The sequence below is a fragment of the Pleurodeles waltl genome, chromosome 9 (assembly GCF_031143425.1).
Source record: "Pleurodeles waltl isolate 20211129_DDA chromosome 9, aPleWal1.hap1.20221129, whole genome shotgun sequence".
In the NCBI taxonomy this organism is placed as follows: domain Eukaryota; kingdom Metazoa; phylum Chordata; class Amphibia; order Caudata; family Salamandridae; genus Pleurodeles; species Pleurodeles waltl.
In genome coordinates, this window is record NC_090448.1 from 630,106,842 (window position 1) to 630,133,604 (window position 26,763).

A 26,763-nucleotide genomic window follows, 5' to 3' on the forward strand; every position below is an offset into this window, starting at 1 on the left:
ACAATGTCAACAGCCACTATTTCCCATGGTTTGTGCGGCATGTCCCTTACACACACAGGAGGCACCCTGGTCTTGTAAACCTTGTCACTGTTGCAACAGTCTACACACTCTCTTACCACTCTCTCTACCATCAAATCCATTCCTGGACACCAATAATCAAGACGAATCCTTGCCTTCATTCTACTCATTCCTTGGTGCCCTTCATGCCCAAGCTCAATAATTTTCCCTCTCAACCCTTCTGGAACTACCAACCTTAATCCACGTAACAGGATACCATCTTCCACTGACAATTCATCTTTCACTTTCCAGAATCCACACAGATCCTTCTCCTGCTTAACACTATTGCTCCAACCGAATCTGATTTCCTCACACACCTGTTGCAATACCCTATCCTCTGCTACAGCCTTTACCCACTCTTCTTGTTCCACTACACTTCCAGTTATGCTGCACACAGATACATCCTTTTGTCCCTCTTTCTCAGGAAACTCTTCTACTTCTGAACTTAATCTGGATAGACAATCCGCAACTTTGTTGTAAGACCCTGGGACATAGTGCACAGTATAATTGTAATCTGATAACCCATCTACTAATTCTCCCTGAAATCATGTCCAGACCCTTCCTCATAAACACCTCCACAAAAGGTTTGTGATCGGTAAAGATTTGAAACTCTCTTCCCCACACACAATTCCTGAGTTTATTAATCACCCAATACACATTCAGAGCCTCTTTTTCTATGGTGAAGTAGTTGACGTCTGGTCTCCGCAGCGTCCTCGAACAAAATACTATGGGTTTATGGTCATGATTGTCCATTTCCTGTAACAATACTGCCCCAAGACCTCTCTCACTGGCATCAGTCATTATCACACACTTCTTATCAGGATCGAATGATTTCAAAGACCCAATAGAAGATAACTCTGCCTTGATATCCTCAAACTCTCTCAGACACTCTTTGTACCACAAGAATTCTGCATTATTCTTCAAAAGTTTACACATGCAGACCGTTTTCGATGCTAGATTGGGTAAAAAATTAGCATGAAATTCTATCATCCCAAGAAACTATAACAATTCTTCCTTTTTCTCAGGAACACGCAGGTTTAAAATGTTTTCTACTAGTTCTTTCTTTGGAAGTAACCCCCTGCTGTGATCTTATATCCAAGATACTCAACTTCAGTTTTCCCGAAAAAACACTTTTTTAACTTGAGAGTCAAGCCATGGTCTCTGAGGATGCTTAGAACTTTCCTAACTCTCAAATTATGTTCATCCAAAGTGCTCCCATGTATCAAAATATCGTCCTGGAAGCACTTCACTCCAGGTTCGGAGCCAAACAGATTGTACATAAGTCTTTGAAATACAGCAGCTGCTGAAACTAAACCAAAAGGCATCCTTATGAATCTAAATGTGCCAGACGGAGTGATGAAAGTAGTGTAGTCATGCGAATCCGGGTGCAATTTGATCTGATGGTACGCAGAAGTCAGATCAAATTTACTGAAGTATTTGGAACCGGACAGCATCGTGACCATTTCTGAGATGTTAGGCAAAGGAAACTGTCGCTGACCACATATCTGTTGAGGTTCCTCAGGTGAATGCCCAGTCTCAGCTCTCCAGACTGTTTCCTTGCCACAACAATAGGTGAAATCCATTCAGATGACTCTACAGGCTCAATGATACCTTCATCACACAATCTTTTAATTTCTTTCTCCACATCATCTTTTAGAGAAATAGGTACAGGACGCACCTTAGACACCACCGGGACCGAACCTTCTTTCAATCTTATCTGATGAGTGTATTTTTCCAAACAGCCTTATTTCTCATTAAAAACTTCTTTGAACTCCTCAACAAATTCTGGCACAGACACGTGTTCTTGTACACCCAACTCACATATGTGATGCAAAGTATTAACATAGTCTTCTTTGATCATGACAGGAGAAGGAGCGTTAGGATCCACAATGACCCTCAGACCTTTCTGATGAGGCCAACTTAAGACTCTGGGGGTTATTCTAACTTTGGAGGAGTGTTAATCCGTCCCAAAAGTGACGGTAAAGTGACGGATATACCACCAGCCGTATTACGAGTTCCATAGGATATAATGGACTCGTAATACGGCTGGTGGTAAATCCGTCACTTTTCCGTCACTTTTGGGACAGATTAACACCTCCTCCAAAGTTAGAATAACCCCCTCTGTCTCCTTTGACAGGAACAGAAACCTTCCCACTGACAGTGTTTGATTTGAAAGCAATCTCAGCCTCAAAGTAACCTCTTAGATCAATGACTTGACCTCCATAACCCCCCGGAACCACGTCAGGATCTTTTAACTTTACTTTGTGACTCAGTTGTTCATCAAAAACGTTATTGGAGATCAACGTCAACCAAGCCCCAGAGTCGAACAACATTTCACTTGAAACTCCTAGAATTGTGACTATCTCTTTTGGATGCTTCTTCTTTTGCATGCCCATGGAAACTGATAATATGCAGTCCTCGACTACTTTTACTGTCGTCTGACTCCTTTGAGACTTGCAGCATTTACCAAAATGTCCTTTCTTGTTGCACAACCTACAGATTGAGTTTAAAGCTGGACATTTTCTGTACGATGCATAGTGTCCTATGTTTCCACAACGGAATCATTTTGCATCCTTGTACCTGTTCGCAACACCTTTATCAACTTTGTCTTCTTCTCGTTCAACACTGTTGCCTTTTGCACCTGTAGGTTCCTTGTTTGTGGTGATTTTGTTCACATCTATATTTTTTACCCTTTTCCAGTTCCTCAACACAGGCCAAGGTGTGCTCCACACTCTTGGCAAGGATGATGACCTTTTGCAATGTTGGATCATCCTTGGTCCACAACTCCTGCCTGATTTTATCACTAGCACACCTTAACATAAACTGATCACGGATCCTTTCTTCAATAGTGCTTCCAAATTTACATGTAGAAGCAAGTTTTCTAAGGGCAGTAACATACTCCGCAATGCTTTCACCTGGTCTTTGCTCCCTCATGCCAAAATGATACCGCTCCAAAATAGTACTGACCTTAGGTAAATAGTGTAGATCAAGCTTCTTCAAACACATCTCAAACTCATTAAGATCTGTAGCCTCTTCATGAGGATCCGGAAGGTTTTCGAATATTTCTTGACCCTCACAACCCAGACAATGCATAAGAAGCGCTGTTTTTCTCTCATTGGATAAATTCGTTCCACAAACCCTGGAATAATGAAGAAACGTTTTCTTCCATTTGGACCATTTTATCAGTTGTTCGCCAGGTGTGGTTAAAAAGAAAGGAGGTGGAGGAATATTCTGCATTATGTTTGGTTTGTATAAACTTGCAGTAAGTACTTTTTTTTTTTTAATTTTTTTTTTAGGAATTCTCTTGTTCTTTAATTATTCTCCCTTTATTTTCCTTCAAAACAGAAAATTGCAGAAGGTTGAACACAATTTATGTCACACAGCAAGTTAAAACAAATTAAAAAGTTTTTTTAAGTCAAAAAGTCTTAGTTGATAAGTATACCAAAATTCTCATGCAGACCGATCCATATCCATTAATATAACTGTTTCATTAGGCTTATTTTCTATAGGAAGTAGTCCTTGTTCTTTATCATTCACTATGTATTTTTTTCCACTTCCTTTATAGAAGAAAATCCTCTGACGAGCACGTCAGAACTCAGGAAAGCAGCGTGGAAATGTAGACAGCTCCTAATTGTGTTATTCGCAGTCTCCTGAGCGTGAGTGAAAAGAAAACTTCAGCACGCGTGGTGGTACTCGCGCACTCCTGAGCACGAGGAAAAAGACGGCTGAAGTAGGAGCGCGAGCCGAAGCAAGGTGAGATAACTGGTGCGGTGCTGAGAGCGAGTAGAACAACGCGAGTGCAGCATTAAAGCTGCACAAGCAAGTAGAGCGCGCGCTCCAGGGCTCGAGGTCAGAGAGCCGTTAGCCGTTGAAGCAGGAGAGTGCAGGCAAATTAATTTAATAGAAAATCAAGTAAGCAGATGTAAACAAATAAAGGTACCTTGTAATCCAATGAGTTCAGGATATAAAAGAAATTGTTATTAAAGACGAAAGGAAGCTTGAATACGCTGTTGACTCCCAGAGTTCAAAGATGACTTCCTTGAGGTGACAGCTTGTGTTAAGATGCTCCAAAGACCCTCGTCGCCAGTGTGGAAAGAAATTCCTTCAGATTCTTCAAGTTTAATGCAGGTCCTTTATTGAAGCACCCCATCCACCAACAGCCCTGTAAAACAGCTCTCCTCTCTGCTCTCCACCAACAAGATCAACACTCCACATTCCATCATGAGGTCATATGTGACCTCAGCTTGAGGCAGAGCTGTGTGAGCTTCCACCCCTGCTGAGCCCACATAAGCTGTATACCACAACTATCACACAGATTCTTCCTTCCAAAGCGTTTCAGCCGTAGCGGTAGCCTTGTTCACAGATCCGTGAACAAGGCTACGGCTGAAACGCGTTGGGAGGAAGAATCTGTGTGATAGTAAAACTTTTGTACATTTGACTGGAAGTGTCCTGACCTTTCTTGTGGTTACAAGAATATGTTTTGATATATATATATATATATATAGTTTATTGTGTGAAATAGTAAGGCATTTCAGCATAACGGCCTCAGGCTTTATACAAAGAGCTGCATGTAAACTATGGTCTATGAACTACGCTGCCTTGGAGCAAAAATATCTATATATATCTACATATAGACACTAGGTATTTATAGTTAGGACCATATTTTGGAAGAAAAAGCGTTTTTTGACATTGCGCCACTTTGTAAATATGGCGCGGCAAATTTGGCCTCATTGAGCCATGTTAGCATCATAAAAAAAAACAAGTATGTATATATATATATATATTTATATATATAGTTTATTGTGAGAAATAGTAAGGCATTTCAGCATAACGGCCTCTGGCTTTGTACAAAGAGCTGCATGTAAACTATGGTCTATGAACTACGCTGCCTTGGAGTAAGAATATCTATATATATCTACATATAGACACTAGGTATTTATAGTTAGGACCATATTTCTAAAGAAAAAGCGTTGCCTACATCTTTTGCACCGTTTTACGAATCTTCACAAAATTTTCCAAAAGCCGGAGCCGCTAGACGGAATTACACCAAATTTGACAGAAAGCTAGCTTTGGGTACGCAGATCATACCGTTCAGTATTTTTTTAAATATAAAAGGGAAAATACATTTCTATATCTCCTGCCACAATGACTTCACGAATATTTCAGTAATAATTTGCAAAATTTGTGAATTTTTGCAAATACACGTGCGAAAAGAAGCAGTGCAATTGGCTGACCGCAACCTGACTAGAAAGTTGCAGCTGCCATTTTATTTCACCGGACAGGGTCGCCAGGGGTGAAAATCCAAATTGAAAGTGGCATAAGGGGTTAGGTTCAAGGTACTCTGGCCCCAGGGTTGTGATATAGGTGTGGTTTAGGGGCAAATTATGGGTTTAAAATAATTTTGCATCACCATGCTTGATATTCGCGAAAATTCACAATGTTTCTTGAATTCTTCGCACATATGGAAACATTTGAAAGAAAAACCACAGACTCATTCATACACAGTTTCATTCAGTCATACATGCACTCAGGGACTCCATGCAGCCAGGCCCTGTGCCCAACCCCCCTAACCACCCAACCCTTTGCTGTGCATGGCCTGCCTGCTCTCCCCTCCCCCCGAGCCGATCTCATCCCCAGGGACCCCATCCTCCTGGGTCGAGGCATCATTAAATTCAGCTTGATGGATGACCCCGAAACTTCCCTTGTACAACAAAGATTTTCAAGAACACTTTTTGTTTGAAAAATTTGTGAAGATTTATCAAATGGCATTTAAAATGGAAACATGGCCTTAACTATAACCATCTACTACCTAGTTTCCTTGGAAAAAGCGTTTTTGTACATGGATATATCTTTGGTGGTGTTTGATGAATCTTCATGAAAGTTTCCAAAAAAGTGCCTGCTGGTTCTTCTGCTTGGAAATTTTTGGGCCGATCCGTCAAGCAGGGGCTGAGAAAATGGGGAGGTCAAATAAAAAAGTATGTTTCCCATGATAGTTCCCATAGGGATTTTCAAACACAACTACAGCCCAAACTGATGGATGGAATTACACTAAATGTAGAAGAAAGGGAGCTTTTGGTCCAGAAATCACACTTTTTGTTATTTTGTGTAAACCCGTTCAGTAGTTTTTGAGAAATTAAAGGAAATCCAAATTTGTCTATCTAGGGTCATGAGGACTGAACAACTATAGTTCGTGCCCTTAGGTATCTATAACTCACGCCTTCACCATGCACTGATAATTACCACAGATATTACATCACTCATTACTTCTATGACATCATTAATAATATTACTTTCACAGTGGAAGTAAAATTATTGATGAGAAAACTGTGCATGGCGAGGGCACGACTTATAGTTACCTTAGGGCACAAGTTATAGTAACTTGAAATTACTCTTACTATAACAGCTGACCCTCTATGGTTTTGTACATTTGAAATGTGAGCCGAACTATAACTTCCCTGTAACCTTTGTTTTTTTAAGTGAATATATAGATATACACCCACACACACGTGTGTAGTGTTATAGGTTAGATTCAGTATGAAATTAGAATTTGTAATTAAATAAATTAATATTAAAAATGTTGTTTAAAAATAAACAAATACACTTTTTAAACTGCTTTATAAAACATTAAAATTAATTGTAGTGAAGTGAAGAAATCATATTTATTAAAATATACTTAAGTGTAAAAAATAAATATTGTGAGGGTAGGACTTTAAAAAAAAGATATTAAAAAAGAGGAATGAAAGCATTAATTAACATATTTTATTTATTTAGTTATTTATTAAACATTTAACTTGACAACGTATTGTGTTGTAACATTTGTTGAGGTTAATAATTATTATTTTCAGCCAAATTACATGTCTATTGACCTTAAAATATTTTTATTCTATATTTTACCATTTCTTGAATAATTATTACACTTTATTTTTGAGTTGTACTTTATTGAAGGGGGAAAGCTGTCTAGGTGGCTGAGATCTCCGCTACTTGTGAAAAGTTATGAGTGTAGTAACTTTACACTTGTAAATCCTGTTCTAGGAGACTCCACCATCTATTTTGAGGGTTCTGGAGACAAGTAAACCTGCACCTAGTAATAACAATTATAAATTTACTACTATGTGCAAGTTTACACATGAGTAAATCTACACTTGTAAATTGTCCTTGGGAAATAAAGCTTAATGTCTATTCGGCCGTATTAGTATGGTGGCCCATTCAGCCTTTAACTGTAGTACTGGCAGATGTATTTTCATCACAGAGTCAAGTAAGAACCTCTAAATATGGTAAAATAGGTCATTTTGTTGTAGCCTGGGGAAGATACTGACACCATTAGAGCATTGTTACTCATTTTCCTCACCCTCCGCCCATTCCTCTATTGACTACAAAGTGTCTTGACCTCTCATATCCTCTGCTATGAGCATGAGTGCACAGTTGTCATTGTGTAGGCCTATAACGGTAACCGATTGGGTTGAGTCCAAGCTCTGTCATAATCTCCAGTAACTTGGACCTTAAGATCCAATCAAAGGTTGAAAATATTAATGTCACTTCCACCCCCCCCAACATTCACCTTATGAAAGACATACTTTTCACATATATTCTCCAAAGTTTCAAAAAGAGAAATTAGGTAATCATTAGTGGGGAGGAGCCATGAGGATTCCGATTAGGGTAAAGTTCTGATCACAACAGAGTTTTTGCTACCTACCAGTACCCTACTGCTAATTCGTTCAGATGTTCATACCTGATTTAAATCAACCAGAGAGATTAGCTTACTTGGTCATGGTTGTATGCCACAATATTGAGTTGAACAATATTGCGCTATGGATACATCGACTCCACGATATTGATTGCCACTATATGACCATTATAAGCCTACACAGGGAAGTATAGTTTTGCCATTCGTAAGTCCATAACTGTTTACCTTGATGAAATGTTGGTCATCAATATTGTTGAGTCGATATAAGTGAAGCTCAATTTTAAAACTTCAATATTGTCACAAACCTCTCTGGATAGAGTGATGTTAACCCCGAGTTCAAGAAATTTGTAATTAGTACAATGTACTATTACGTGGCACAATAATCATTTTGGTGTTTGGGGATGTGGAATTCTAATTGTAGAACCTAAAAACTATTGAGTGATTTGTTCTCCCAGTTGAAGCAATGGTCAATGGTGTCAGAAATTCTCCTTCTGCATACTTATGAGCCATTTTAAGACATAGAGTAAACCAACTGAGCAAGTGATAGTGAAGCTGTGGTTTGGAGAAGATGATGTTATCAGTGAATTTCTTGCAAACCAAAAAGTACGACTACCAGGAAATGCATTGTCATTAGCCAGAGTTAAAGGGTGTGGCCAACCACCAAAGATGTCTCTTAGTGATCTGGGCGGGTGCCCAAATATCCTTTTCAATCCACTGTCACAATCCTAGACATGCGGGCTCTCAACACCGGACAGTGAGGAGGAACTCGAGCCGTGTCTGCCTACAACCACGGTGAGCAATTTGGCTGCCCCATAGCTGCGCTGCCTCATCTTCACTTATGGCGGCATGCGTTGCAGCCTAGCTATCCATAGTAATGTGCTTGCTCAGAGCTCTCCCTTGCTTAGATCAGGGCGTTAGCTCAACTGCTGGACACTGATCATGACGGCCCCAGGATCCCCCTTCCGCACCAAACCTCCCCACCTTAGATAATACTTCGGCTCTATGGGAGTAGATCAGCATGCCACCCCTCCTGGCCTACGCAACTTGGATTGCTGCTACCACCGTCCAAGGAGTGAGATTCTAGGACACCACGTGGAGGGCCAAGACTGGCATACTTGTTGCTGGTTATGCCGCACAGAGGTGACTGAGGCGCTTGCAGGACGGGGAATCGTGGGAGAGACAAACACACTTACCTGCAAGCAGCTACCGCCTGGTCTGTCAGCCGCTGTGGTGTTTCAAGGAGAAAATGGCAATCGTCCACACTCTAGGCTTAGGAGAGCCGGTGCTCTTAGACTCAGGAGCTGCACAAGAATGACCAGGGACCAAATAAACAAAGTCCACTGACACTGGGTGAGTCAAGTGTTTTGCCCATCATTCAGCACCAACAGTAAGTTGGGAGGTAGTGGTAACAGCAGGGAGACTAATGTGCATCTACCCGTGGGGCAATTAGACCACTCCTGGCCCCCTTGGAGCTAATGATCTACAGATTTTAGGCCTTTTGGTGTCTGGTGGATGGCTGGTCATTGGGATTAGTCACAGTTGCTAGGGCTGCAGATGGCTGCTGAGATTTATCACGCTCTCCCTTAAGACTTGTGGACACTGCACAGATACTACCCAGTTTCTCCGCCTTATGGCCTGTCATCACTCTCATAATGCAGTGACCTTGTGACTGGGATACAGACATGATCTACTGCATCCTGGTGATAAGGCACCATTATCCTATTATCCTCACCCTGCGCTTGGCTTGCAGCATGAACTGAACAGGATCACATGTAGTTATCAACACCCAGAGCCCCTGTGTTGCAATATTAAAGCCCCACAGACGTGTTAAACCAAACTTCTGCCTCCACAATGTCCTGGAATAGGGCTCAGACCTACAGTGTATTCTATCATTCCCGCCAGCGTGCTACCACTGCATAAAGACTCATCAAGTTCTCTTTTGCACATCCAGGTGCAAACCCCAGACGGCATGATATCCATGCAGCCCTGCCTTACTTACATCTCAGCATGGGTAAATCTCCACTTGTGCTGCTGTACACATGGGGCTACCCCAGGACAAACTGGATGTGATTCTCCAGGAAATGCGTGACTCTTGTTCTGCCATTGAACACCATATTGACACCCTGTCAGCCAATCTATGAATCTTAGGAGATGACCATTGCAAACTCACAAAGAAAGTGAGGGTGGCTGAAACCATATTAGCCACACTAGCCCCTCAACATGCCACATAATCTACTACAATTGTGACCCTCTGGAGACAGCTAAAGGCCCTACAAGATAGGGTGGAGGATGCTGAGGGCCACGTACAAGACAATAATGTTTACTGTGGAATGCGTACACAGGGTACCAACGAGGTGCACTACCTCAGGAGCGCCACCATGCCCCATAATTGCCCGTACCCTCAACCCTCCTTCAGAAGGCCAGAGAGACAGCTCCCATAACACTGGAAAATGTCACAGTGTTGCTGTTCCTAGATTATACAGTGGACTCACATACGCCTCAATGTACCAAGCCTCCTAAAAGTGACACAGAATAAAAATACTGTATTCTTTGACACCCCAGGTGCTGTGTGTGGCTGGCTTGAACAACATTATCCCAATGCAGGGTGCCCGCCTCTTCCGGAACAACCACAGAGGAAACAGCCTGAACCTCCTCGGTCACACAAACATAAACTGACCCAAATGACACCCTTAGGCAACACCATCTTCACTGTAGGCCTTCGAGGGTAGGAGAGCTGTACTTGGGACAATGTCTTCAATGGGATCACAATATTGTCAGCCATCCTTCTGCTCCTCAGATTCAGACTCAGATGAAAGCATGGTGCTTTTCCCTATTATTATGCCACAGACTGAGGATATAGTGAACTGATCTGTATTAATGGTTGACCTTCTCAGTTGCTCTCACTTCTATGTCTGGCAGTGTGTTCATATAAGTCTTACTCTATGATATTCATCCCTCTTCTTCATTACCTCTGATGTAACCCTTCTTCACTTTACCCTTGCACCTCCACTCCGCTAATCCCTTTTCCCTTTTCACTCCCACCTCCTTGCTTACTCTTGCTACCCCCACGAGGTGACAGGTGGATGATACACAGCCATGTTTGTAAGGGTCAGTGTTTATATTTTGCTGTTAAGTGTTACAGATTGTGCATGGTATTGACGATTATTTTTACCTTTACATCTCTTCCGGGGAGTCATTATCAGCGCGTTATATGTTATATGCATGCAGTTTATGTGAGTCAACACACCAGTAACTACCCTTCAGTGGGTATATATACTGGTATTTATCAATCTGAACTTATGGCGCCCAACCAGAGCATTTATATCTATTTCAACAGAAACTGAAAACAATCTCCCCAGATGCACATGTTGGCCCCCTTCACAAGCAGTTGCACTTTGTATATTTTGTTTTTGTTAACTGTTTTTAGTTTTTCCATTGTCCAACAAGTGGTTTCCGTTGGACCTAGTATTTGAGGTATGTTCATATGTTTATTTTCTTATCTCCTCTGCCTTTCAATATGTAGGCCCCTGCCAAACAGGTAAAATGTGAAATGTTATCATGTCAACCACACCTCAGCATTATAAGATGTTAACTTGAACTGTCAAGGGTATGGGTCAGTTCACATGCACCATATCATTTTGACACAACTCCACCATTGCAAGGCACATATAGTTTACTTGCAAGAGACCCATCATTCTGCTGCTGAAGCCACTAAACTGCACAACACATGGCAGGGTCAACTATTTGTCACTACTTACTCTGGGTTTGTCCGTGGAGCGGGCATTTGGATGTGAGCTGGAATCCCCTTTGACACACAAGCCACGGAAATTGACATGAATGGGCAATATGTCTTTGTCTGTGGGTTCCTTGTCTGGGAAATGTTGGTCCAGGGTAATATATACACACCTAATACTAAACAAGAAGTCTTTCTCCAACATATAGTCTCAATCCTAGAATAATGGTCTCATCTCCCTTGGCTGATAGAAGGGGGTTTCACTTCAGTCATGGATGTTAATCTAGTCAATTCACATTGCCCATTACCGAATACAGGGGCCACCAAACAGTCTAAAGCCCCTTCTGGATGGGTGTCAAATAGGTCCCTGGTCGATGTTTGGAGAGAATATAACAGAGCTATGCGTGAAGACTCGTTCTTCTCTCGCCCACATACTCTACATGCACACTTAGGTTGGATCCTTTGTTCATACCACACAATTTCACAATTTACCAGTGCCTTTTACCTGGGTAAGGCTTTTTCAGATCACAACCCACTAGACTTGGGCCTGACCTGGGGCAGAGTCCTGGCACCTATTCCTGTGTGTTGCGTTTACCCAACACTACTGGAAGATGCAGTCTACTGTGACAGCCAAGGTGCTGCAATCAACTCCTAATTTATGGATAATTAAGGCATGGCCTCCACGCCACCTATAGAATGGGAGGCATTTAAGGTTTCATAAGGGGTGTATCCATAGCTACTACAATAGGTACTAGGCATTCCGTACTCTGCGACCTGCAACATATAGAAACACAGTGGAGACTCCACAAGCGCACGTCCATATATGACCCCACACACTTGGAAGACCTCCAAAACAGTAGGATATGCATGCAGAATTACTAGAACACCTAAGACTATCTGACCATAGGTCATACACACAAAAGAACCACTCAGAGGGTGACAGGGCCAGCATGTTACTCACCCACATGATATGACTTCCAATGTCCCCAGCTCCGGTCCTGTCCACTATAACACTGTCTAGAACAAATTGCACTACACAAGTGGAGATTAACAATGCCTTCTATTTCTCTTACACCGAGCTCGTCAAGGCTCGACCTAAACTAACTCCCTCCCACAGAGATGATTTCCTCTGTAACCTCAGGCTCCCTCAATTATTTCAGACAGAACAAGCATTGTAGAGGCCCCCTTATCATCAGGTGAATTACGAAAAGCGATAAAGGAGAGGGCACAAAGGAAAACACCAGGCAAAGATGGTTTGCCCATTGAATTCTACGCAACCATGCCTCCCGACTGGTCCCATGGCTAGAGAAATCATACACAGCATCCCTAGAAGCAAGGACCTTACCTCCAACCACTAAACAAGCCCTAGTCACATCCTTGCTTAAACCTGGCCAGGCCCCAGACGTTCTATTTTTATATAGACCACTCTCCCTCTTTACTTCTGAATATAAAATTCTTAGCAAAGTGTTACCCTATGGCTACTCCCAGTGCCTCCTGATTTGGCCCATATTAATCAATGTGGCTTCACCCCAAGTTGGAGCACCTCCCTGAACATGAGACATTCTTATCAAGTGATGGAAATATCACAAGCCATTTCCAAACGCCGGTTGCCTATCATTGGAACTCCAACAGACTTTTGATTCCTTAGACTGGTGCTATATGTTTTTAGCCCTAAAAACATTTAATATACCTTAGCTATTAGCGCTGTGAATGCCTAACTGGACTTTTACTGACACATAAACTGAAAATGAAAGTAAAACAGTTGACATAAACAGGTCGATTCAAAGTGCCACGGCTGCCATTAGCATGATCGCAAAGAAGAGTCACAAAGGGAAAAAGAAGTTTGCTCTCATACTATCGGCATTCATGCAATTATCCATGTAACAGGTGTAGAGAGCCACTCGGGCTCCTCTATAATTTGTTGCCCACTCCGTGACGACATACGGTGTCCGGAGTGCAGGCTATAAAATAAACGGGTGCGAGACCCTTGTGGTTCTTTGGCACATGTGCAATCGTAAAGCAGTGTCGCTGTCTCTCTCGGCGCAAGCGGAGGTCTCGCTATCGATCGCGACCGCAGCGTGCCTCTCCCCTCCACAACAGGGTCGATGGCGGTAACAGTGACAGCGATGGACGTGCGGTGGGCGTGGTTAAAAGCCCACAGAGAAATTACAATACAGAGCGATTGCGCACTCGACCTAAAAATAACTCTTGTCTTTACAGTAGACTTCCATTTCAGTAGCTCTGACAATAGCAAGTGCTGAAATTATCAAACCCTGACGAATGCATAGCCAATATTCAAACCATATGATCTTCCGTAGAATCTGTGCAGTGAGTGGGCATTCTTTGAAAGATGGCTGTTAAGCTTCTTCATCTCTGCAACTCTTATACACCTTCAACAGCTTAATTTACACCCTTACATCGGCATTGCAGAAAGCGCTAAAACATTAATGTCAGGTATTTCCCACTTTTTTAGAGGGTTTTTTCAGTTTTATACAAGGTTAACTTCACCCGAGGGTATTGGGACGATTTCCATTAGCACCAGTTCATTAATTTTTTGGTAGGTGGAGATTTAGGCCCTCATTACAACCTTGGCGGTAAATCCCGCTTACTGCCGTGCAGAAGACCGCCAACACACTGCTGCGGCGGCGGAATACCGCTACAGCTATTACGACCCACAGCTTGGAATCCGCCAAAATCCAGACACCCACACAAGTCCGCCATACCAAAGGTCAGTGATAAACTGGCAATAACAAAACCTCCACCGTCACGCCAACAGGAATACGCCCACACTATCATGACACACGAATCCACGTGGCGGTCTTTCAACCGCGGTATTCCATTGGCGGTACACACCACCGCGCTCAAACTACACACACATTTACAAAACACAACCACATTGGACAATTCGAAATACACACACCTGATACACATACACACACCACTCCCACACACCCAATCCAATATAAAACACACACCCGCATCATCACAAACCCTTACGACCAGAATTGCGATAGAAGGCCAGAGAGAGAAACCACCAGAAACAACACTAGCATCCACAGGCACACAACATCATCACTCACACAACATCCACATGCCTCAGACAACACACACAAACACATCCCCTCACACATCACAACCAACACCACCTCACACATCACCCTCACCACATCATGGCACCTCAACGACACCCCAGGTTCTTTGAGGAGGAGCTCAGGGTCATGGTGGAGGAAATCGTCCGCGTAGAGCCACAGCTATTCGGATCACAGGTGCGGCACACCTCCATTGCTAGGAAGACAGAGCTATGGCGCAGAATCGTCGACAGGGTCAACGCAGTGGGACAGCACCCCAGAACACGGGATGACATCAGGAAGAGGTGGAACAACCTACGGGGGAAGGTGCGTTCCGTGGTCTCAAGACACCAAATTGCAGTACAGAGGACTGCCGGTGGACCCCCACCTCCTCCCGCAAAACTAACAACATGGGAGGAGCAAGTCTTGGCAATACTGCATCCTGAGGGCCTCGCAGGAGTGGCAGGAGGAATGGACTCTGGTAAGGCAACTCTTAACTATAATATCCCCCACCCTACCTGCATGCCATCACATACCCCCATCCTCACCCCCATCACTCCAACACCTCACATATGTACCACTATCACAACCCACACATCCCAACACCAAGCCCTGCATGCAACACCAAAGCATGGACACCCATCACCAAAGCATGTCCACAACAGATACCCACACAGACCCCAAACCAAATATCACACAAGGACCTAGACAAGAATGCAAGCACTGGAGTACAGGGTCACTCACCCATCGCGCACAATGGCACTCACAGATGCAATAATCATGCCTTTATACCCCTGCAGGACCCCTACCCAACGTCACCGGACAAGAGGGTCCAGACATGTCCAGCCCCCCCCACAGAAGAGGCCCACAGTGATGACAGCAGCTCTGCACAACTGGATCAAGATGACCAGCCTGGCCCATCTGGGACCTCGGGACAGTCGTTTCCCCTGACAATGGCACAAGCCACCACAGAGCCTCCCTCCTCAGGAAACACCAGCACAGCACCCACCCAGCGGGCCCATCCCTCTGTCCCCAGGACACGTCAAGCAGCAATGTGTCCACCACTACAGGGAACCCAGGCAAACCCACCACCCCAAGAACAGCAGGGACCTGGGGGCAGTGGGAGTGGGCACATGGTTCAGGGGACAGAGGAACAGGAAAAGAGGGGAACTGGGAGGACTGCTGTGCGACAGGGGGAGGACAGGCCCAGGGAACTCACTCTCCACGAGGTCCTCTCCAACATCATGGGAGTGTACCATCATTCCCAGGAGAGATGGCAACCGTACTGGCCAACTTTCAGGAGACCCAGCGGCTGCAGGAGGAACACTATCTGGGGATCAGGGAGGAACTCAAATCCATCAACACCACCCTGGTCACCATTGTAGGGGTGCTGCAGGACCTTGTCAACACCAGGAGGGACACTGTGGCACAACAAGGGGCCCTTGACACTAGCCTGGATGATGAACCGCCCACCACCTCTGCCGGCGCTAGTGGACAGGAGGCACCACCACAGGACCACAACACCAGCACCCCATCCCCTGCAGATGGAGAGCCACCCTGCAAACGGTCCCTAAGATGCAGGAACAAGACAGAGAACATTGCCAAGACCCCCGCCAGGAAATGAGACCCCCCTGAATGTCATCCTTCTGTCCCACTTTGTCACCCTGTCCATCCTTAAAATGCCCTTGCTCCACTTCCTATGCCCCTTTGGACAATGCACCTGTGAAACAAATAGACTGGACTCTGCCATGGACATTCCTCCACCATCACCCCTGACCATTTTACAACCCCCTCCACTTACTTGCACAAAAATAAACACACATCAATCACAAAACATTCTGGAGTCAGTCTGTGCTTTCATAAATGTGTAATTGCAATAACTATAGAATAAAGCAATGCCAATTTAAATGTCAACACACCGATGTAACACAGCTCTAGTCCATGAGGAAATATAGCAGAGGCCACAAAGTGGGACCCACATCTGTTAAATGGAAAGGCAAAGAGACAAGTCAGGGTCCATACACTGGGTGAAAACGACAGACTAATGATAGGTCAAACAATAGTATGAGATGTGGGAGGCAGTGATATCTTCTAACCTGTGTCTCACTGGAAGTATTGCTGGATAATGTTGCTTCTGTTGTCGATAGCCTCTTCTTCTGCCTCCTCCTCTTCACTGTCCACAGGCTCCACAGCTGCCACAAGACCTCCAGCTGGACCATCCTCCTGCAGAAAAGGCACCTATTGTCGCAAACCCAGGTTGTGCAGCATACAGCAGGCCATGATGATCTGGCACACCTTCTTTGGTGAGTAGTAGAGAGAACCACCTGTCATATGGAGACACCGGAACCTGGCCTTCAGGAGGCCAAAGGTTCTTTCTATAATCCTCCTAGTTCACCCATGTGCCTCATTGTAGCGTTCCTCTGCCCTTGTCCTGGGATTTCTCACTAGGGTCAGTAGCCATGACAGGTTTGGGTATTTAGAGTCACCTGAAAATATTGAGGGACAACTGTTAGACACACGCTAACCCGTAGGGGCAACCCCATTCCCAGACACCTATTCACAGGGTATAGGGTCCTTGTCCTCACCTATTAGCCACACATGGTGCCTCTGGAGTTGCCCCATCACATAAGGGATGCTGCTATTCCTCAGAATGTAAGCGTCATGCACTGAGCAAGGAAACTTGGCATTCACATGGGAGATGTACTGGTCGGCCAAACACACCATCTGCACATTCATCGAATGGTAGCTCTTCCGGTTTCTGTACACCTGTTCACTCCTGTGGGGGGGTACCAAGGCCACATGTGTCACATCAATGGCACCTATGATTTTGGGGATATGTCCCAGGGCATTGAAGTCACCTTTCACCTGAGGGAAAATGATGTAGCTGAGCATGTGTTTCAGCAGGGCAGACAACACTCTGGACAACACATTAGAGAACATTGGCTGGGACATCCCTGATGCAATGGCCACTGTTGTTTAAAAAGACCAACTTGCCAGGAAATGGAGTACTGACAGGACCTGCAATAGAGGGGGGATCCCTGTGGGATGGCGGATAGCTGACATCAGGTCTGGCTCCAACTGAATGGTTCATGTATTGTTGCATGATCAAGTCTGTAGGTGGCTATTACGTGTCTCTCTTCCATTGTCGACAGGTCCACCAGCGGCCTTACACCGGAGGATGCCGCCATCTCATCACCTGCCCCAGTGGACGTGCCCTATGGACGAGAACAGCGAGCAGAGAGTCAGCCAACACTGAGGTATTACAAAATGTCATTTGCACACATTTATTAATCCGCAATGTGCCTGTTACTGTGTGTATGCAAGGCCTAGATAGGTGTGACGCAGTTATTATTAATGCCATGTGGCACCCTGAAATGGTGGCTGCCTGACCTGTAAGGTGAGACAGGGGGATGTGAGGTAACTGCGCTGGCGTTCAACACCATTGTGGTAGGTGGTCGAAGACCGCTGCGCAATCCTGCATTGGTTAACATTGGACCCTATGGGTCCCAGGAGCCAATGACGATGTACGTCGGCGGTGACACGTGACCACCATTTTCTGTCCGTTCACTCACTTGATACCTGACCTTCGACAGGAGAGGACCTACACTTCAAGTGCTGCTGTGACCTGGGTCTGGAAGCAACGATGGCTCATGTGTCTGGGGAAAGGGCCCCTGCCTTCACTTCAGAGGAGTTGGAGAAGTTAGTGGATGGGGTCCTCCATAGTGGCACACTACTCTACGGTCCTCCAGACAAACAGGTGAGTACACTGGGAGCATGCTGCATGGGCAACGCCTGTTTGGAGTGGTGTGGATGGAAGATACATGGGGTGGGGGGACTGAGGCCTGCATGAGCGGACAGTGAGTGTATGTGCGTCAGGGCAAGGGTGGGAACGTGGGCCAATGAGTATGACGGTCCGGACGAGTAAAGATTATCCTTTTCCCCTGTACTATTCCTCTAGGTCGGCACCCACCAGAAGAAGGATATTTGGTGTGCCATCGCCAAGGACGTCTGGACCCTGGGGGTCCACCACAGACGGAGCACCCACTGCCGGAAAAGGTGGGAGGACATTCGCCGCTGGAGCAAGAAAACCGCGGAGGCCCAGCTGGGGATGGCCTCCTAACATGGGAGGGGTGCCCGTTGCACCATGACCCCCATGATGTTCCGGATCCTGGCGGTGGTGTATCCGGAGTTGGATGGGCGCTTGAGGGCTTCACAGCAGCCACAAGGGGGTGAGTACAGTCACAATCATCTGACTCTGCGCGCATTATGAGGTGTCTGGGTAGGGGAGGTGGCCAGTGGGTTCCCCTAGGCCAGGGCGAGCTTGGTAGGCAAGCACCCTTGTGAGGCAGGCTCAGTGGCACCCCAACCCCACTAGTTGTTAGTGCCATCTACACCTAGTCAGGCTCCTGTGACTTCCATGTGTGCAGCCATCGGGCATAGGCCTTGTACCCCATGGCCCTGTGAATAATCTAGGAACTTTAAGTGCATGGCGTAGTGCAGAGGTCTGCTGTGTCTGTAGTGTCCGCCAACGGTAGTGGTGCTGCATGCACTGAACATGTCCTTCTTCTGTTTCCCCCCCTTTTTGTGGTCTCCCTGTTCTTGTGTGCAATAGCATCATCAGACGGAGGAGCAGTGGCAACGGAGCAGGAGGGAGCTGCATCCCACTTGGCCCTGGAGGGTGAAACAATAGAGCCTGAAGCCACAAGTGGGACGGAGGGCGAGGGGAGCTCCACGGTGGGGACAGGAGGTGACAGCAGTGACAGCGACTCCTCCTCTGATGGGAGCTCCCTTGCGGTGGCAGGCCCCTCTGTGCCCCCACATCAACAGGTACAGCCGCCACCCCCCCTATCAGCACCCCCTCTCAGAAACCCCTCAGCATGTGTCCCGTGCCCGCTCACCCAGGTGATCATCTCCTTCACCCCAGGCACCTCAGGCCCTGCCCCAGTCATCCCTGCTGCCCTCAGTGAGGAGGCTATTGACCTCCTGAGATCCCCCACTGTTGGGCAGTCTACCATTGGGAATGCCATCCAGGGTGTTGACAGGCAGTTGCAACAAACAAATGCATACCAGGAGGGCATTCATTCCGGCTAGGCAGCCCAACAGAGAGCATTTCAGGCTCTGGCCTCAGCACTGATGGCAGCCATTGTCCCTGTGTCCAGCCTCCCTCCTCCAACTTCCTCCACCCAGACCCAATCCACTGTACCTCACCCTATCCCAAGCACACCATCAGACCACCATGCACACACCTCAACACACAAGGGTGGCTCAGGCAAATATAAGCACCACACGTCCCACAGGCACTCACACAAGCACCATACCCATGCAGACATACCAACATCCACTGCCTCCACTGTGTCCCCCTCCTCCACGTCTCCCTCCTCCCTCACAGTCTCGTCTCCACTCACACCTGCATGCACTACATCTTCAGCCACTACCTCCATCACCAGCACGCCCATCACCACACACCGCTCACGTGCACTCACCACCCCCACTACCATTCACACATCCCCTGTGTCCTCTACCAGTGTGTCTGTGAGCCCTCCTCCCAAAGTACACAAACGCAGGCACACACCAACCCAAAAGCCATCCACCTCACAACAGTCTCCAGCCCATGCACCTTCACCCAAATTCAGCAGACGTACACCTCCTACAACCACTACCTCTTCCTCCACTCCCAAACCCCCTCCATCTTCACATCCCAGTGTGTCTAAAAAACTTTTCCTGGCTAATATGGACCTCTTCCCTACACATCCTCCCCCGTCCGTACCCTAGGGCCAGGCTTTCCAGGTCCCAACCCAGCACCTCAGCCACCACGTCCCCAGGCACAGAGGTGCCAGCAACTGCGGGCTATTGGAGTGCGCCAACCATCAGGGCTGCCAGTGTGCCGCGGAGCGAGGGCAAGGACATTCCACCACCTGCAAAACGAAGAAAGTTGCCCACATCCCGGAGGGAGAAGCAGAAAACACCTGCCACCAAGGGCTCAGGAAAACGAAAGGCGATAGTGGCAAGACAGCTGCGCCACCACCCAGGGTGGGGAAGGGCCAGAAACTAAAGGGCAGGTCAGGAGAGGGCATGGTGGCACCGACTGAGGGACCACCACCTGCACCGCCACAGAGCCCGCCACCAGCACCACCGCCACTTAGCCCGCTGCCAGCACCACTGTCATTGAGCCCGCCACCAGCACCGCTGCCACAGAGCCCGCAGACAGCACCGCCGCCACAGAGCCCGCCGCCAGCACCCCTGTCATTGAGCCCGCCACCAGCACTGCTGCCACAGAGCCCACAGCCGGCAATGCCGCCACAGAGCCCGCAGCCAGCACCGCTGCCACAGAGCATACAGCCAGCACCGCTGCCACAGAGCCCGCAGCCAGCACCGCTTCCACAGAGCCCACAGCCAGCAACGCCGCCACAGAGCCCACAGCCAGCACCACTGCCACAGAGCCCGCAGCCAGCACCGCTGCCACAGAGCCCGCAGCCAGCACCGCCGCCACAGAGCCCGCAGCCAGCAATGCCGCCACACAGCCCGCAGCCAGCAACGCCGCCACAGAGCCTGCCACCAGCACTGCTGCCACAGAGCCCACAGCCAGCACCGCTGCTACAGAGCCCACAGCCAGCACCGCATCACAGAGCCCGCAGCCAGCACCGCTGCCACAGAGCCCGCAGCCAGCACCGCTGCCAAAGAGCCCACAGCCAGCACCGCTGCCACAGAGCCCGCAGCCAGCACCGCTGCCACAGAGCCCGCAGCCAGCACCGCTGCCACAGAGCCCGCAGCCAGCAACGCCGCCACAGAGCCCGCCACCATCACTGCTGCCACAGAGCCCACAGCCAGCACCGCCGCCACAGAGCCCACAGCCAGCACCGCTGCCACAGAGCCCACAGCCAGCAACGCCGCCACAGAGCCCGCTGCCACAGAGCCCGCAGCCAGCACCACCGCCACAGAGCCCGCTGCCAGCACTGCCGCGACTGAAACCGCCGCAAGCACCGCCGCGACTGACACTGCTGCAAGCACCGCCAGCAGCCGTGCGACATTCTGAGCCAGTGGCACCACCGCAGACATGGCTGCCATCCCCAATTGTCATTCGTCCGATGAAGCACTCTGGGCACCAAGCCCCCTCCAGAACCAGTGGAGAGATACATCAACTACCTCTGTCCTTGGCAGGATAGAGCACTCTGGGCACCAAGCCCCCTCCAGAACCAGTGGAGAAACACATCCACTACCTCTGTCCTTAGCAGGATGAAGCACTCTGGGCGCCAAGCCCCCTCCAGAACCAGTGGAGAAACACATCCACTACCTCTGTCCTTGGCAGGATGAAGCACTCTGGGCACAAAGCCCCCTCCAGAACCAGTGGAGAAAGGCATCCACTTGTGATACTGTGGCTTTGCATTCCCCAGGATAAAGCAGTGGGCAACCCACCCACTGAAAAGGCTTGAGAGACTGTGGCTTTGCACTCCCCAGGATAAACCAGTGGGCAACCCGCCCACTGAAAAGACTTGAGAGACTGTGGCTTTGCACTCCCCAGGATAAAGAAGTGGGCAACCCACCCACTGGAGAGACTTGAGAGACTGTGGCTTTGCATTCCCCAGGATAAAGCAGTGGGCAACCCACCCACTTGAGACACTTGAGAGACTGTGGCTTTGCACTCCCCAGGACAAAGCAGTGGGCAACCCACCCACTGGAGAGACTTGAAAGACTGTGGCTTTGCACTCCCCAGGATAAAGCAGTGGGCAACCCACCCACTTGAGACACTTGAGAATGTGGCTTTGCACTCCCCAGGATAAAGCAGTGGGCAACCCACCCACTGGAGAGACTTTAAAGACAGTGGCTTTGCACTCCCCAGGATAAAGCAGTGGGCAACCCACCCACTTGAGAGACTTGAGAGACTGTGGCTTTGCACTCCCCAGGATAAAGCAGTGGGCAACCCACCCACTGAAAAGACTTGAGAGACTGTGGCTCTGCACTCCCCAGGATAAAGCAGTGGGCAACCCACCCACTGCAAAAGACTTGAGAGACTGTGGCTTTGCACTCCCCAGGATACAGCAATAGGCATGGAGCCCCCTTGTGGAGCAGTGGCGTTGTGCCTTCATCAGGCTGAGGTGCCCAACCTCCCCCTCCCCCTGAGGGGCCTGTTTATTTTCCATCTGACGCCCCTCCAGTGTTCTCTCCGTTTTGAGTCAGGTATCTAGTGTGGACCTCGCCCATGCATTTTTTGGGCCAGTGGTCCACGGACAATGATTGGTGCACTATCCAGACTTGTGTAGTTGGTGTACATAAATGAATATACTGTATTTAGAGTTTTGAGTACTGGATTTTTATTAATTACAATCGTTCAAATCAATTCCTTTTGTCCTTGCGTTATTCAAGGAGGGGTGGGGGGTGTGTATATGTAATGTTGCAGCATGTATTTGTGTGTATGGTGCTGTGGGTGAGGGTGAGGGTGTTGTGTGTTGCGTGTGTGTGTCACTCTCTTTTCCCTCCCCCCCTCCCCCCTCCCCTGTGTTGTAGGTGCAGTACTCACTGTGACCGTCGCCGCCGTCTCTGGAGCTCCTGATAGAGGAGCAGGAAGACCATCGCCGGCAGGATCTGCAGTTCTGGCTCCATGGCGTCCTGGTTTCTCGTGGGGTGTGGAGAGGTAAGTGATTTCCCCTTCTGTGTACTTTTTCCGCCGTGTTTTTTTTCGCGTTTGTTCCGCCTCAGAAAAGGTGGCGGATTGGTATCTTGTGATAGGGTGGACATTACATTGTCTTCCGCCTGTCTGTTGGCTGTAACCGCCGCGCTGTTTGTTTGTACCGCCATGGCGGTCGGAGTGTTAAAGTGGCTGTCTATGTTGGCGGTTTCCGCCGTGGTCGTAATCCCATTTTTTTTCCGCCGGCCTGTTGGCGGTATTACCGCCACTTTAAAACCGACCGCCATGGTTGTAATGAGGGCCTAAGTGATTTTGGCCAGAATCACATGGTGTTGAGCCGGTGTTGATACTCCAACCTGGTTCCCCATTTACAGAGTCAGCAGCTCTGGCTACATGAAAGCGTTTTGCAAGTGTTGCAACGAACAGAAGTGCAAAGGAAACTTTCCCCTATTGACTCAGTTTAACTTGAAAGACATCGGGCATGCCCTTGGCTGTGCCACACATGAGCAGCTGGTCCCTAGTGACTATTCCTGGCTTCTAACTGAGGCCTACCGATTTGGCATGCACTGGTTAGGTAAATGGATAGCAATGGGAAGGCAAATTGGGTAGAGAGCCCTCTCCTCACATATCCTGTCATTCGATAGTTAAAATGACAAGTAGCTTCAAGTCTTGGCAGCTTTAAATGAGGGCAAGGCATCTCAGTCTTTGAATCTTCCAAGGCCGATAAAATGTTTTGCATGGAGTTGGTAATAAACCATTATTCAAGGGCAAACGATAATTCACAGCTTAAACACAGATCTCTAACTTGTTGAGCAGAGAGCCTAAGAGGGTTGATGGCAGAACCCTTGGATGTTGCCTATTGTTTTTTCCCAGTTTTGTCCACAGAAACATGATGTGTTGGCACCAGAATCATATAGTGTGTTAGCCACGCAGCACTAGTATGTTGACACTATTGCCTTACATTGATGACCATAATGCCGAGGAAAGCGGACTTTAGCTCTAAAGTGAGACTTGCATTATTGTCAAGAGACACTGTCATATCAATTAATATTCAACCATTACTCTTGTCAAAAACTACTTTACTTCAAGGCGTTTACAGTTTCCTTGTTTTTTTTTTTTTTTAATTATTACAGTGTTTCGGGCATTGGTTAAAGGTGGATTTTTGTCGCTCTTACCTGGGAATATTCACACGCAATATATGTCAACCAGAAGGCCAAAACAAGAAAGGTAATCCAGAGAAAAAATTGAAAAACATTGAAAAAAAAATGGCACCCAGTCATTTTGTTCAAGTCCGTTGTAGAGACTGATATATTTTAGAGCGAAATGTCCAAGGACACTTCCCAGTCTGAGGTGGGACTTGTCTAGCCCAGGTTTTTTAACTTATTTGCCAGCCATGAAACACTATAGATGTTCTAGCTATTCAGTGGGATGGTCATGGCGATGCAATGACACGTCAAAACGAAACGTGCCATCCTCATGGCTACCTTCCACAAGGGCTGCCACCGACTCCATGATGAAAGCCTTTCTAGAGATTGTTTGTTATATGTAACAAAATCAAGATCACTAATATCAACATGCACGAATTTCGAGTCCCCAATGCTGACTATCTGTATATTGTCAAGGTAAGCATTTGGAGGGAAATGACGGGTTCACCTCAACAATGGTTTGAATTGTTAACAATAACAATAATGTAGTTAGTTTTTACATTTTTTCAAATTCTTGAATATCCATGTTTATAATTGGAGAAGCCATTATTTCCACTTCTCATTTTCTGTACATTTAACCTAATCAGGCTTAGGGTTGTTCTTTGCTATTGTTAACACTGAATTTTATTAACAAATATCCATGTATTCTGAGTGCTGGATTTGCATAGAAAATGGATTAACTTAGAGAAAAATAATGCACACATTTGATGTTGAGCCCACCTGAGTGGCCGTCAGTGTTCACAAAGTGTACTTGTAAATGGCTTAATAATATGAAATGTTGAGCTTATGTTTGATTAATGTAGTATTATGTTATATTAAAGGTTATGTATTATGCATTAGCTTCATTAATCGTAGGCCTTAACTTAGCAAGGTCTTGGGCCTAGTTGCATGGCCTCATGTCAAGCTGCACTTTCTGGTGTTTTATAAAATGGCTGTTTATAGGATCAAATTGTGATTTTCCAGTGTACTGACCATGTGCTCTTAGCTGAAGTTCATTCTCATGAGAAACTGCTTGCTAGAAGATGCTGTACTAGATAGGGAAACATTGTATATCGTAGTATGTGTAATACTGACCTTCCCAGGAGAAGACAATGGATGCGCTGGCTGGAGTATAAGTTGCAACAGTATTGATACCTGACAAGCCGAAGGATGGGACCAGGAGAAGAGGAGCCAATCATCGACATGTGAACCACATACTAGAAAATGAGTACGAATAAAGACGTGGGAAGTAGTTTTAGGAAACCTAACTTAGCTGGACTGCACCGAGAGGAGAGAGAACCCATTCTCCTCATTCTTTTTGAGCATTTAGTTATTATTCTTTTCCGAAGTGCATGAAAAGACTTTGCTTTTTCTGAACTTTGATGCTGAATCCTGATGTCCTATTGCTGAACCATATTGAGGATAGGTATATGACAATGTTACTGATTGTTATGCCTATTTGCTTTGTTTCTAGGTACCAACCGCTATTTTAATAGAGCCATAGTTAGATGTTTTTCCAAATTTGTGTACCTAAATTGTTTTGCATGAAGTCCAAACATGCTATTCTAATCTGATGTTAGTTAGGGTCCTCTCTGATGAAGTTTGCTACATTTAACAACATTTGATGTCTTTTCCTTGCTAAATCCAAATGTACACTATTTCGTTTGCTCAGTTATTGGTGTTATTCATTTGTACTGTAATCTTAGTGTGTAGTAGCTCAAGCTTTGATTAGATTGTTATTCTTTCGCTGCTTTGGTCAGCCAGTATGTTTATCATTTGATTTTGAGCTAAAGTTACATGATATAAGCATTGTTAATATAGGGAAATAAAAGTTCTAACTTTTATATAAAGGTGTGGTTATTCATGGCTGCAAGGTCATGGTTTGTGGAAATTACTGACTCATATTGATTATTGATGTCATTGATTGCTATTTGTTATTGTTTTGTATTGGTACGGGGTTACATGGTGGGAAAAACTCGAATCGCAGTCAAAAGGTCCATCGGCCTACACACGTATCCCTTGTAAGTTTACTTAATAAGGTCTGATGCGCTAACACTGTCACATGCAATTCATAGTCGGTGCACAAGTCTATAACTCAGAATATGACACATTTTAGACTAGAAATGCACCTTAGTTCTTTTCATGTTCTGTGCAATGTTGTCACTGTACAGGCTGTACGAATGTTATTAAAACTCCCTTAGCAAACATAGCTTTCAACTGATTTTTCTACAATCCAAATTCTAACTCTACATCCACAGTAGGTGCCGTAGATAAAGAGTAGCACCTCTGCAAAAAATGCCTACTTTCAGAAGAACCAGAACAGGTGGTAGTTCCTTCTTTGTCGAAACCTGTAAACAATGGAAACCATGCCCAAGAAAATAAGGACAATTAACAATCACCAAGAATACAGAAAA

General features: G+C 46.4%; 1 long non-coding RNA gene across 1 annotated transcript in view; it reads left to right on the forward strand.

Moving 5' to 3' along the window:
• The window catches only part of LOC138258687 (uncharacterized), a 54,114-nt gene extending 29,048 nt beyond the window's left edge, over positions 1 to 25,066 (forward strand). The window contains exons 3-4 of the long non-coding RNA XR_011198501.1: positions 3,623 to 3,810; positions 24,299 to 25,066. This is a non-coding gene — a long non-coding RNA (uncharacterized lncRNA). The remainder of the gene's footprint in view (positions 1 to 3,622; positions 3,811 to 24,298) is intronic.
• The last annotated feature ends 1,697 nt before the right edge of the window (positions 25,067 to 26,763 follow it).